The 11528-nt window shown below is 33.7% G+C and overlaps 1 long non-coding RNA gene across 2 annotated transcripts; it reads left to right on the top strand.

Moving 5' to 3' along the window:
- The first annotated feature begins 3656 nt into the window (after positions 1 to 3656).
- Positions 3657 to 7646, top strand: LOC113096435 (uncharacterized). 2 transcript variants are annotated; one of them, XR_003288508.1, is made up of 4 exons: positions 3657 to 4571; positions 5371 to 5421; positions 5888 to 6059; positions 6959 to 7646. It is a non-coding gene; the product is annotated as an uncharacterized LOC113096435 (long non-coding RNA). The 2 variants fall into 2 exon arrangements; XR_003288507.1 differs by having other exon boundaries at positions 5368 to 5421.
- The last annotated feature ends 3882 nt before the right edge of the window (positions 7647 to 11528 follow it).

Genomic DNA, 11528 nt, shown 5'->3' with positions numbered 1-11528 from the left:
AAGATCTGATTAAACAACCCCACAAACAGCATCACCAGCTCCACTTATTAATAACCAGACTGACTTTATTTCTGTCAGACGTCTACAGAAGATCTTATTGAGAATGAACTAAGGTTTAGATGTTGATTTATTGTTTCATTTGAAGTAACCATGTTAGAGATCAGTGTTTGCTTTAGTTGGGCTCTTGACCCTTGACTTCTGTCTTAGTCTTTTCTCTGACTGTTATTTGAAATTTTATTGTTGAGGATAACCCCTTGAGATGAAGCATCTCGTTTTCAAGGGGGTCCTCGAGACAACATAGAAATAATACAGCACATATACATTCATACACACAAAAGCTCTCCCTCATCCCACCTCATCCGCCCCTCATACATATAAATATAAATATGGAATGACAGTACAAGGATAGGACATATGTATCTTAAATATGTATACATTCGCACACCTAAACCCATAATCACATTTAAAGAAATAATAAAAAAAAAAAAAAAAAAAAAAAAAAAAAACGTCAAAAATGAGGAAAACATTTACAGCAACAATTTGCTTGCAGGTAAACAAAAAGAGATGTTTTGAAGGAACACAGGGAAGTAATTGATCTTAGAGACCCTGGCAGACTATTCCATTCTGAAGGGGCTTTAAATTTAAATGCACGTCTACCACTCTCCTTGAGAATATTGGGCACAGTAAAGAAGAAATATTCAGTATGTCTTAATCTATAGCTGGGTCTATAGGGAATTAAGTATTCCTTTAGGTAAGAAGGATAATCATAATGCACACATTTAAAAATGACCTGATACCAGTGATACTGTCTTCTGGCCTTTAGTGACAATAATTTCAGTGAGTCATACATTTCACAGTGATGAGTAGTAAATGGGCATCTTAGCACAAATCTACATATATTATTGAAAATAACATTCAATACTTTCAAGTTTGTTTCTGAGGTGTTTTGATAGACAACATCCGCATAGTCTAGTATGGGAAATATTAACTGCGACACAATTCGTAACCTAATCCTTTGAGTAAAACAGTTAATAGAGCGAAACAATATTCGCAAGTTACAATTAATCTTTTTTACAACAGAATTGATATGACATCTAAAAGAGAGTTGTGAGTCAAGCCATATGCCCAAATATTTAAGTTCATCAACTTGTAATAGTTGAGTATCGTCTAAAAATCTGAGTGACAAATTGTTAACTTGATTCTGTGTAGCTGATCTGGTGGGGAAGAGTATACTATATGACTTTTTTTTATTCAATAAGAGATGGTTAAATTGGAACCAAAGTTGAATAGTATTAAAGTTAGTTTGCAGTGAAGATTGAATCTTAGAAACAGACTTATTGGATGTATAAATCACTGTGTCATCTGCATATAGATGAATACAACAGTCTGAGCAAGTTAGAGGAAGGTCATTAATAAACAAAGAAAATAAGAGAGGCCCTAATGAGGAGCCTTGAGGAACACCTTTCTCCATTATTAAGGACTGCGATACACATCCATTAACATAAACACGCTGACTTCTACAATGGAGATAAGAATTAAACCAAAGAAGAGAGTGTCTAGACAGGCCTATTGCATATAATTTGTCAAGAAGCAAATAGTGATCGACCATATCAAAAGCCTTAGTTAGCTCTATGAATATTGCACCGGTTGACATATTATTATCTAGAGAAGATGAAACATCGTTGGTAAATTTTAAAAGAGCAGTAGTTGTAGAAAAGTTTGGTCTGAAACCAGATTGATTTGGTGACAAAATAGAGAATTCATTAATATATTTAAATAATTGTTTGAATACTAGTTTTTCAAACACTTTTGCTATACTACTGATGATAGAGATAGGTCTATAGTTATTGAGATCAAGTGCATCACCACCCTTATGTATTGGTGTAACTCTGGCAGATTTCCACATTAATGGAACCACAGAAGTGGATAAGGATAAATTAAATAAATCTGATAGGGGAAATGCCAATACATGAGACGCAAGCTTGATAAACTTGATCTCCAGACCATCAGGATCAGTACCATTACCTAACTTTAGTTCGGAGATTGCCTGTTGAACGTCAGTAGGATTTATAGTAGCAAATGAAAAGGAACTGTTAGGCTCATCTACCAAACTAGAGAAGGAAGAATAAGAAAATTGTGAGCTACAAATAGAGGAGAAATGTTGGTTGAAGGCATTGGTAACCGCGGAAGGATCACTGATAACCTCATCATTAACTATAATTTTGGTAGCAGTGGTTTTAGTGGACTTGTTTAATAATGCATTAAGACTTTTCCAGAACTTCTTAGGATTATTTAAACTATTAGACAAGGAGTTTTTGTAGTAATTTGATTTAGCATTTCTAGTTTTTGTCGTACACGCATTTCTTAATTGTTTATATACTGCCCCATCTACTGGGTCCTTTGACCGGCGGTACTTGTCCCATGCCTTATCTCTTTGTTTAAAAAGATTTAATAAGTCTGCATCAATCCATGGTAAGTGTCGGCCCTTAACCTTTATTGATATCCAAGGAGCATGTTTATCAATTACTTTAAGAACTTCCGTATAAAGAAAATTCCAAGCATCCTCAACAAATGGAATAAGATTAAACCTATTCCAATTTATATCTAATAAATCTTGGATAAAAACATCTGTGTTAAAATATTTGCTCTGTCTTACCCTGATCACTTTGGGTGGTAAACGAAGTAATTTAATTTTCCACACACAGAAAACCATTGAATGATCACTGAAGCAATCTGAAAAAACACCAGAATCAGTAATTCTATTAGAGTGGGTGACCAAAATCCAATCCAACAAAGATTTGGATCTATGGTCAACCCGAGTTGGTTCACTAATTAGTTGGGTCAGATTTAAACTTTCAATATAATTCCTATCATTTATAGATGACCGTTCTAACCAGTTAATATTGAAATCGCCTAGAATAATCATCTCGTTTGAGCTACCCACAGATTTAATAGTATTACCTATGCACTGTATTGACTCTGAAGGGGAGTTTGGGGGTCTGTAGATATTCCCTATAATCAACTGTTTGTTTACATGAAAACTAATTTTAACGAAAAGACATTCAAAGTATACAGGATTTTCCTTAGGGAATATTAACTCAGATAATAAAGTTGAAGAGACATAAGTGGCTACGCCTCCTCCACGAGTGCTCCTATCAGCTCTATACAGAACATAACCATCCAGTTTAATTTCCTCATCTAATATATTATTATTCAACCAGGTCTCAGACAGTGTGATAACATTAGGTTTATTATAGACAAGCCAGGCCCTTAAAAGATCAATTTTATGTGACAGACTTCTTATGTTCAGGTGGATAACAAATAAGCCTTTACCCATGTTAACTATTCAGAGCATGAAAGAACAGGTTGACTGGGGTGGGGTTGGAAGAGCAACATACACATAACCACGCATAACATACACACACACACTCACACACACACGCACGCGCTCTAGCGCACGCGAGTACAATCATAGACCAAATAGGCCAAAACATAACAGAATACAGATGCAGTCTGCTAAGTTTTTTACTTGAATTACATGAGGTGAGAAAAAAAAAAAAAATAAAATAAAAAAATAAAAAAATAAAAAAATAAAAAAAAAATAAAAAAAATAATAATATAACCGTATAAATAATTATAACCGTGTGTTTCTAAAACATGTTTGTTGTAAACCAAAGGCCCAGAAGAAATAAGTGTTAACCTGTACCTAGGTGTAGGTTGTATATGGGTGATGAAAATCATAAATGATTTATCTGTATGGAGTCTAATGAAGCAGGTGTTGTGTAATTAGTAGAAGTGATTCTAGTAAAGTGACACTAAGAGCCAGTGGTTGTGTGATAATCAGTTAATATAATAATGACTTTCTAAACATTTTGTACACATACATTTTTCTTCTACACTGTAACAAATTTCTGTAGTTTTCACAGCATTATTACTGTAAAATGGGCAAATGCTTACTGTAAAACCTGTATACAGCATGTTACTGTAGATCTGCAAAGCATCACGGTAAATTTTCAAGGGCGGGAAAATTCTACAGTAAAAATATTTTTTTCTGTGAATCACAATACAGCAATTTCTAGAGGATTTTTTTTTTCTAGCCATGGAAAGCTGAAAATCTAGATTGCACACTTTCATTGGAATTCTAACTTCAGAAAGGCAACTTTGCTGATTTATTATCACAGTTTACTGTAGTCAAGTTACCTATTTGTTCAACTAATTCATTATTTATTATTATTTGTTCAAGAGTGCACTGAGAGAGAGAGAGGCAAAAGAGCGGGACACTTCCTAGTAAACTCGTGTCTTGTGTGCATTTTATAACCAAAAAAAAAAAAAAGAATTGTGCATAATTTTGATCGATTTTCTAATCTGGCAACATTCGATAACGTCATCAGTTTAGAGAAGGATAGCATTGTTGAATAAACATTTAATTGGAATTGTGTATGTGATGTGTCTGTTGGTGCACTAGCTGGAGTTTTCTCTAGCCAGCTAACGTCAACTGTCTGTCACCGCCGACACCGCGTGCGTGCGCGTGAAGCAGTGAAGTCCAGACTCGACAGAAAACGCAGTTAGAGGTAAGACTTAACACATTTTTCATAGGTTCATGATTTTTCTGAACTTCATCACAAGTCAAACCGCAGAAACGAGATTGTTGATAGTCTAATTTGAAGTGCCATTCCCGACATGTGGGAGCATACTCTATATAGATTTGTCTTCTCTGGCAACATTAACGTGCATTTATAACGTCTTCAGTTTGATTAAAGAGTAACGTTTAGTATTGTTGAATAACATTAATTTGAAATTGTGTATTTGATGTATGTGCTGACGCGGTAGCCGTTTGAATAATCTCACTTTTTTTTTTTTTTTGCTCGCTAACGTTGGCGCCAGACGTTGGCGTTGGAGTCAGACATTTAAGCGGGCCGATTCGAAAGGTTTATTCATTCGAGAGTTTTATTCATGATACGTAAAAGCATAATAATTTACTCGCACTGTATTAAGATTTTTCAAGATCTTACTCGTATATTTATTTACCATTTGGTTCATTTCTTGCATCAAAGAGGCCTCAACAATCAATCCAGGTAACGTTACGTTACATAAATTACATGAACTAGCATGTATACAATGTTTTTCAAATGCAAACAATGTTGTTTCTCTTCAGACACAATCCCTAGAAAGTGCACATAAAACGTGCAAACATTAAGACATTTTGTGCGTTACGGACATACATGTACGGATATTACTCAAAACCTAAACCAGCTAACGTTAGATCTCAAAAGAGTGTATTGACACACACTTTCTCTTATGAATATTGTACTTATGATTTCTAAAAGTGTTTTTTCTGTTTATTTTCTGTTTATTCTGGGCCTCAAGCAGACGTTGAGGCCCAGATTTCTCTGCCAAGCACTCTAAGACTCATCATGCTCGGTAAGATCCCAGCACTATACATACACAATAGATCCCAATTTTAAGTATATAGGTATATTAAGTGTTAAGTATATTCGTATCGATTCACTGTGTGTGAACAAGGTTTTACATCATTTTGCACTTAGATTCCAAAAATCTCTAGTTGTCACTGATCCAACAAAAAAAATTAGGTCAATGCATGTATAAAAGCAAAATGCTTTCAAAACTTCATTTTAAAAGGTCACACTCACTCATCATGTGTTATCCATGTCTCCAGTATTCTGTTATATGATCAGGACTTTATAGACACCCAGATTTTTACTAAAAGAAGTGCACAAATTCTGCACTGTGCATACATGTGCAGGCTCACTGCCTGGCTGTGCATCAGAGGATGTTATGAAAGTGAACTGGGTAGCAAAGTTTTTTTTTGCCAAACAGTAAACCATATCAGATTGAATGCTGTGCAATCTCAACTTATTTTTTTTAGGAGAGTCCATTCTGGGGGCAAATAGGTGGATGCTTTCCATCGAGGGCAGAGTTCTCCAACCAAGTGACCGTTCCAAATTCACTTCTGCTCTGGCTGTGCTTTTTGCATCATACTATATATTTAACATGGAATATCCTGCGGAGGCAGCCACCACATTAGAATTTATCCAGAGGTAAGCACTTATTTGTTGTTGATATATTTGTGACTAGAAATGGGTACAAATATTTGAGTACTCATTCTTTAACCACCTATCTGATTAGTAAAATACTTTTCAAAGTGTTTATTTGGGTTTATATGGACTGCTGTGTAATTTTTAAACATCAAATTTTTATTTTAACTCACCATGCAAATAAAGTACTTGGTTTTTAGAGTACTTGACTTCTAAATTACTCAAAATTCCCATCTCTACTCTTCACACTTCCATTATTGTGCTCACTGTGATGAGCATATAAAACATCAAAACTAAAAATATTTATTTAAAAGACCATTTGTGAAGCAGTTTCATGACTAACGTCTATGAATGTTGCGATATGAATTTGTCAAAGTTTAGTAGACAGACAAATTGAAAGGTCACGATGCCCGAAATCACAGTCTTTGAAGATGAATCGTGCAGCTCTCTTGTATAATCTCTCTCTCAGCATCTAAGCAGGGCAAAGGCTTTTCAGTGTGTCAGTCTCATGTCTCTTCTACATGTCCACTCTGGATGTTACGACACTTTAATACTCACAGATAACAACACATTTCATCCTCTCTTGGAACGAAAGAGGCTAACTTCTGTCAACCTCATCTACAAGCAAGGACACAGATTTTAGATTCTGTAATAAATTTTTTTAAAAAAAACAATATTAGAATCTATGCAATAGCTAGGTGAATCGATTTTTCTCTCCAGGCCCTAATATTTGTGTTTTAAGTAAGAGTTTTGGTTTATAGAGAAGTGGACATTGTATTACATGTTGTATTACACGTTGATTGGCTAAATCAAATGATCCAATCAAACTTTTATATACTGTCATCAACCCATCTGTCTTGCTTATAAACCTTTCCATTAATAATTAATTTCTTCCAATGCAGGGTAGAAGACTCCAGCCCAGGAAATTGACTAATTCAGGCCCGTTTCTGAAGAAAAATACAGTTCTGGGAGAAAAACAACATTCAGGGACCAAATTCTACTGTTTGAAATCCTGCTGTTTCTAAATTATTTAATTTGCCTTTTATACATTCTAATTGTAACCGAACATATTAATGCATTTGAACAGGATTGATTTGTATGTTCAGAAAAGTGTTGTTGAATACAAAACGAAATGAAATGTTAACAGAAAAATGTTGACCTATTGAAGATTTTTTTTTTGCTATGCTATTTTTATTTTATGAATTTAGAAATTAAAAGCGTGAAAAGTTATCAATAAATGGAATTTTTTGTGGCAAAAACAGTGTCTTCATTTTACAGTACACAAAATTAATGCTGTAATCCTTATTACAGTAGTAAAATATATGAGTTGATGAAACAGTACTGTGATTATTACTGTAAAAAATTTACAGTATTTTTAGTTACTGCAGTTAAGTTTACAGTAAGCATACTGTGAAATGAACTATGGCAACTTACTAGCTAATTGCTGCCAGCAAGTTACTGTAAGTTTCACAGTATTCTTCTTACAGTGTATGCCAGTAGTTGGTCACACACAGACATTAATAATCAGAATATGAACCTCTACAATGGTGACAAAAAAACATGCTGCAATGCATGCTGGGTACTATTCATGATTATAATCACCTTTATAAAGTATAACAACCTACACCTAGGTACAGGTTAACACTTATTTCTTCTGGGCTTTTGAGTTATAACAAACATGTTTTAGAAACACACGGTTATAACAGCCAGAGAAAAGACTAAGACAGAAGTCAAGGGTCAAGAGCCCAACTAAAGCAAACACTGATCTCTAACATGGTTACTTCAAATGAAACAATAAATCAACATCTAAACCTTAGTTCATTCTCAATAAGATCTTCTGTAGACGTCTGACAGAAATAAAGTCAGTCTGGTTATTAATAAGTGGAGCTGGTGATGCTGTTTGTGGGGTTGTTTAATCAGATCTTGAGAGATTTCATGTATTTTATTTCAGTTGATTTCATCTAAGGCTGTGTCTGAAGTCAGTTGTAGTAGTTCTTGTGTTTCTCTTTTCTTCAGTGATTCTGTTTGTTAACAGCAGCTGTTCATCACTAATTCTCAATCAGCACTTAGTTAATCACTTAATTACTTAAATGCAAAGTTTTAAAACTTACATGGTTTAAATCAAGGCAATCTGTTTACTCAAACGGTTTGAGTAAAGTTTACTTGTCGGGTTTTACAGTGAGGAAACTTCAAAGGTCAGGTCCTAAACCATGAAATTGATAATTTAGCTAGAATGGTAATATTTAAGAAGAAAGAAACTAAACTGTAACAAATTAAGAATAGGTTTCCCCTGGTGAATATTGTATGGGGAGGTGATTTTAATAGTGTATTTGATGAAGATTAAGATCGATGGCCATCAAGAAGCAATGAAACTCATTGTGAAATTAAAAATGTGTACCCGTTTGAGTTTAGTTGACATCTGGCGTCTCAAACCCAGACACAAGGATGTGTACATGGAATAACAAAGATTATTCTAAACAATCACATGTTGATGTTTTCCTAATATCACATGAAGTTGTGTTGTGATGATGATTTAAAACTGGAGGAGGTTCTAGAATGTATTGGTAACCTTAAAGATAATCGTTCTCCAGGTAATGATGGGCTTGTTAGTGAGTTTTATCAAATCTTTCGAGACAATTTAGCTCCCTTTTACTAGCAGTGTTCATAGAATCCATCAAAAAGGGGAATTACCCGTCTCTTTAAGACAAGGTGTTATTACATTAATCCCAAAGCCAAACAAAAATATTCTTCATTTAGAAAATTGGAGACCCATTGGTCTATTAAATAATGATGCCAAATTATTTGCTCTAATTTTTGCCAAAAGTCTGATAAGGATTAAAAAGTATCATAGATGAGGAACAGACAGGATTTATTCAAGAAGACATTAGTAATAATATTAGATTGATTCAAGATATGATAGACTACAGTGAATATATTTTAGATGATAGTTTTATTTTGTTAATTGATTCTCACAAGGCATTTGTTACCATAGAACATCATTTTTTATTCAGAGCAATTAAATTTTTTGGCTTTGGTAGTTATTTTCAAAATGCTATCAAAACCTTATATAAAGGATGTAGCAGTCCTGTCAAATTAGCCAGAGGCACTTCTGGCAGATTTAATATTGGTAGAGGAATAAGGCACAGGTGTCCGATCTCACCTTTTTGATTTTGTTAGCAACACAAATAATGGCCCTTCACATTAACATTTATTCATTTAGCAGTTGCTTTAAAATCACATTAAAAAAAATATTTTCAAGTAATTGCTGCATTAGGGAGAACATTTAAGTTGTGTCAGTTTGCCGATGACTACCTTATTTGTGAAAGATTCGCATGAAATCATTAAAGCAGTGAACTGTATAAAAGTATTTTCAGAAGTATCAGGGTTGAGAATGAATATGAATAAATCAGTTCTGTTTCCTCTCAACAAAGGTTTTTTAGATAATTTCCATAATATTCCAATTAAAAACCAAGTAACATATCTGGGAGTTGTTATATGTAAAGATGAATTTTTGCGTAATGATTTAAATTTCAGACTAATTATTACTAAAACTAGTAAGAGGTGTAATATGTGGTTGCAAAGGGATTTGTCTATTCAGAGATGGGTACTTCTGTCAAAAGCTGAAGGTATTTCCAGATCAGTCTATACATCCTCATCACTGGATATTCCTCCTAAAGTTACCAAGCAACTGGATAAAATACTTCTTGATTTCATCTGGAAAAACAAGCCTCATTACCTGAGAAAACAAATGTTATTTAACTCCAAAGATTATGGTGGTCTAGAGGTGTTGAGTTATGACACGTTAAACGATGTATTTAAAATAAATTGGTTTATGCAATATTTGAAAAATAAAGACAGTATTTGGAGTTCCTTTCTCAACTATTTGTTCAAGCTATTGGTTGACCTCGAATTTTTGTTGAAGTGCAATTATTAAATTGAAGAAATACCGGAGAAGCCTGCAAAATTTAATAAGCAAGCTCTTATGGCTCTGGTCTACAAACATAATTTCTCACCAAGGAGGCACTATATTTGGAACAACAAGGACATCTTATACAATGAATAAATCTTTATATTTTGATTACTGGTTTGAAAACAATATTATAGCAGTTAGCCAGCTCCTAAACAATGATGGAGTTATTAACATAGGTTTAACTGCTATTTTACATTTATTCAGAAATTATAAGAATTTGCGGTGGTAATGGATGCAATCCCTCAAACAGTTATGTTTCTTCTTAGAAACACATCACATGAGAAAGATTTGACTTTTGAAGAGATCAAAATCTTTATTGGTAATACAAATATTATACAAAATAGAGTTGCAAATAATTATATTAGGAATATATTTAACATTGTTTATCCTCCAGCCTGTTTTTCTGGTCTTCTGTATTTGGAGATGTGAATTGGTGAAAAGCTTGGTGAACTGTAGACACATTTTATATTAATAATAAAGTAAAAGAGGTTTCTTTTAAAATAATGCATAGAATATATCCAGTTAAACGTGCTGGAACACATTAAATTAGAAATTTATTACTCTTGTGATTTCTGTAAAGGTGAAAACGAAACAATTTTTCATATATTTTTTCATTGTATACATAAAAATATTTTAGTTTTATTTTAAGGATATATAAATATATAAATATTGGACATTTCTTTGCAGTTGAGTGGATTTGACGTAATAATATACTTCAGTGATCATGGAGTTGACAAAGATGAAGCATATCTCATACAATTGTTTATTTTAATGGGGAAGTTTCATATTCATAAAATTAAGTGGTCAGACTCCAAACTTTTCTTAATTTCTAAATGATTTCAATGACTTCATACAATGATTATATGTAATTGCACAAGTAAAAAATCTATTCGAACTTATAATATTGTAAACAGCTATGCTATTGTATGAAGTGACACCCCCAAAATATTTGTTTTATTTTTTTATGGTTGTTATTGTCCTCTTGCATGTTGTATGTTGTTCGTCTTTTTTCCTCATTTTAATGTTTCTTGTTGTATTGTTTATATGTATGGCATAATAAAAAAATAAAAAAACACATGAACACAGTCCAGCGGGGGAGCACAAATCATAAACATCTTACAGACATCTGTTTTTAGACGTATTGCAGATAAGCAAACACTCTAAAAAATACTTTTCTTGCTGTTGCAGATGTCAATGCACACTTCTAACAAGCCCCTTCACACTGTGATTCTGGAAAACACATGGGTAATGTGTCCCGGTAATTGTTCCCGGGTCGCTAGATTGTGCACTTTCACACTCCAGTGATTACCTGGAATATGTGTCACACACAGCCTGTACAGGTCCCGTAACGACACGTGACATCAGGGCGTGACGTGTAATATACGAGTCGAAAACGCTCGACACATTAACTGAAGCTGGTCAGAGATGGTTTATAAGAGACATGCCACTTCCTCAATCCTCCTCATACATGCACACAGGTGAGGTTTTGCGACTGCGGAGAC

The sequence above is a fragment of the Carassius auratus genome, unplaced genomic scaffold, assembly GCF_003368295.1.
Source record: "Carassius auratus strain Wakin unplaced genomic scaffold, ASM336829v1 scaf_tig00215926, whole genome shotgun sequence".
In the NCBI taxonomy this organism is placed as follows: Eukaryota; Metazoa; Chordata; class Actinopteri; order Cypriniformes; family Cyprinidae; genus Carassius; species Carassius auratus.
This window is presented reverse-complemented; position numbering and strand designations above follow the sequence as displayed.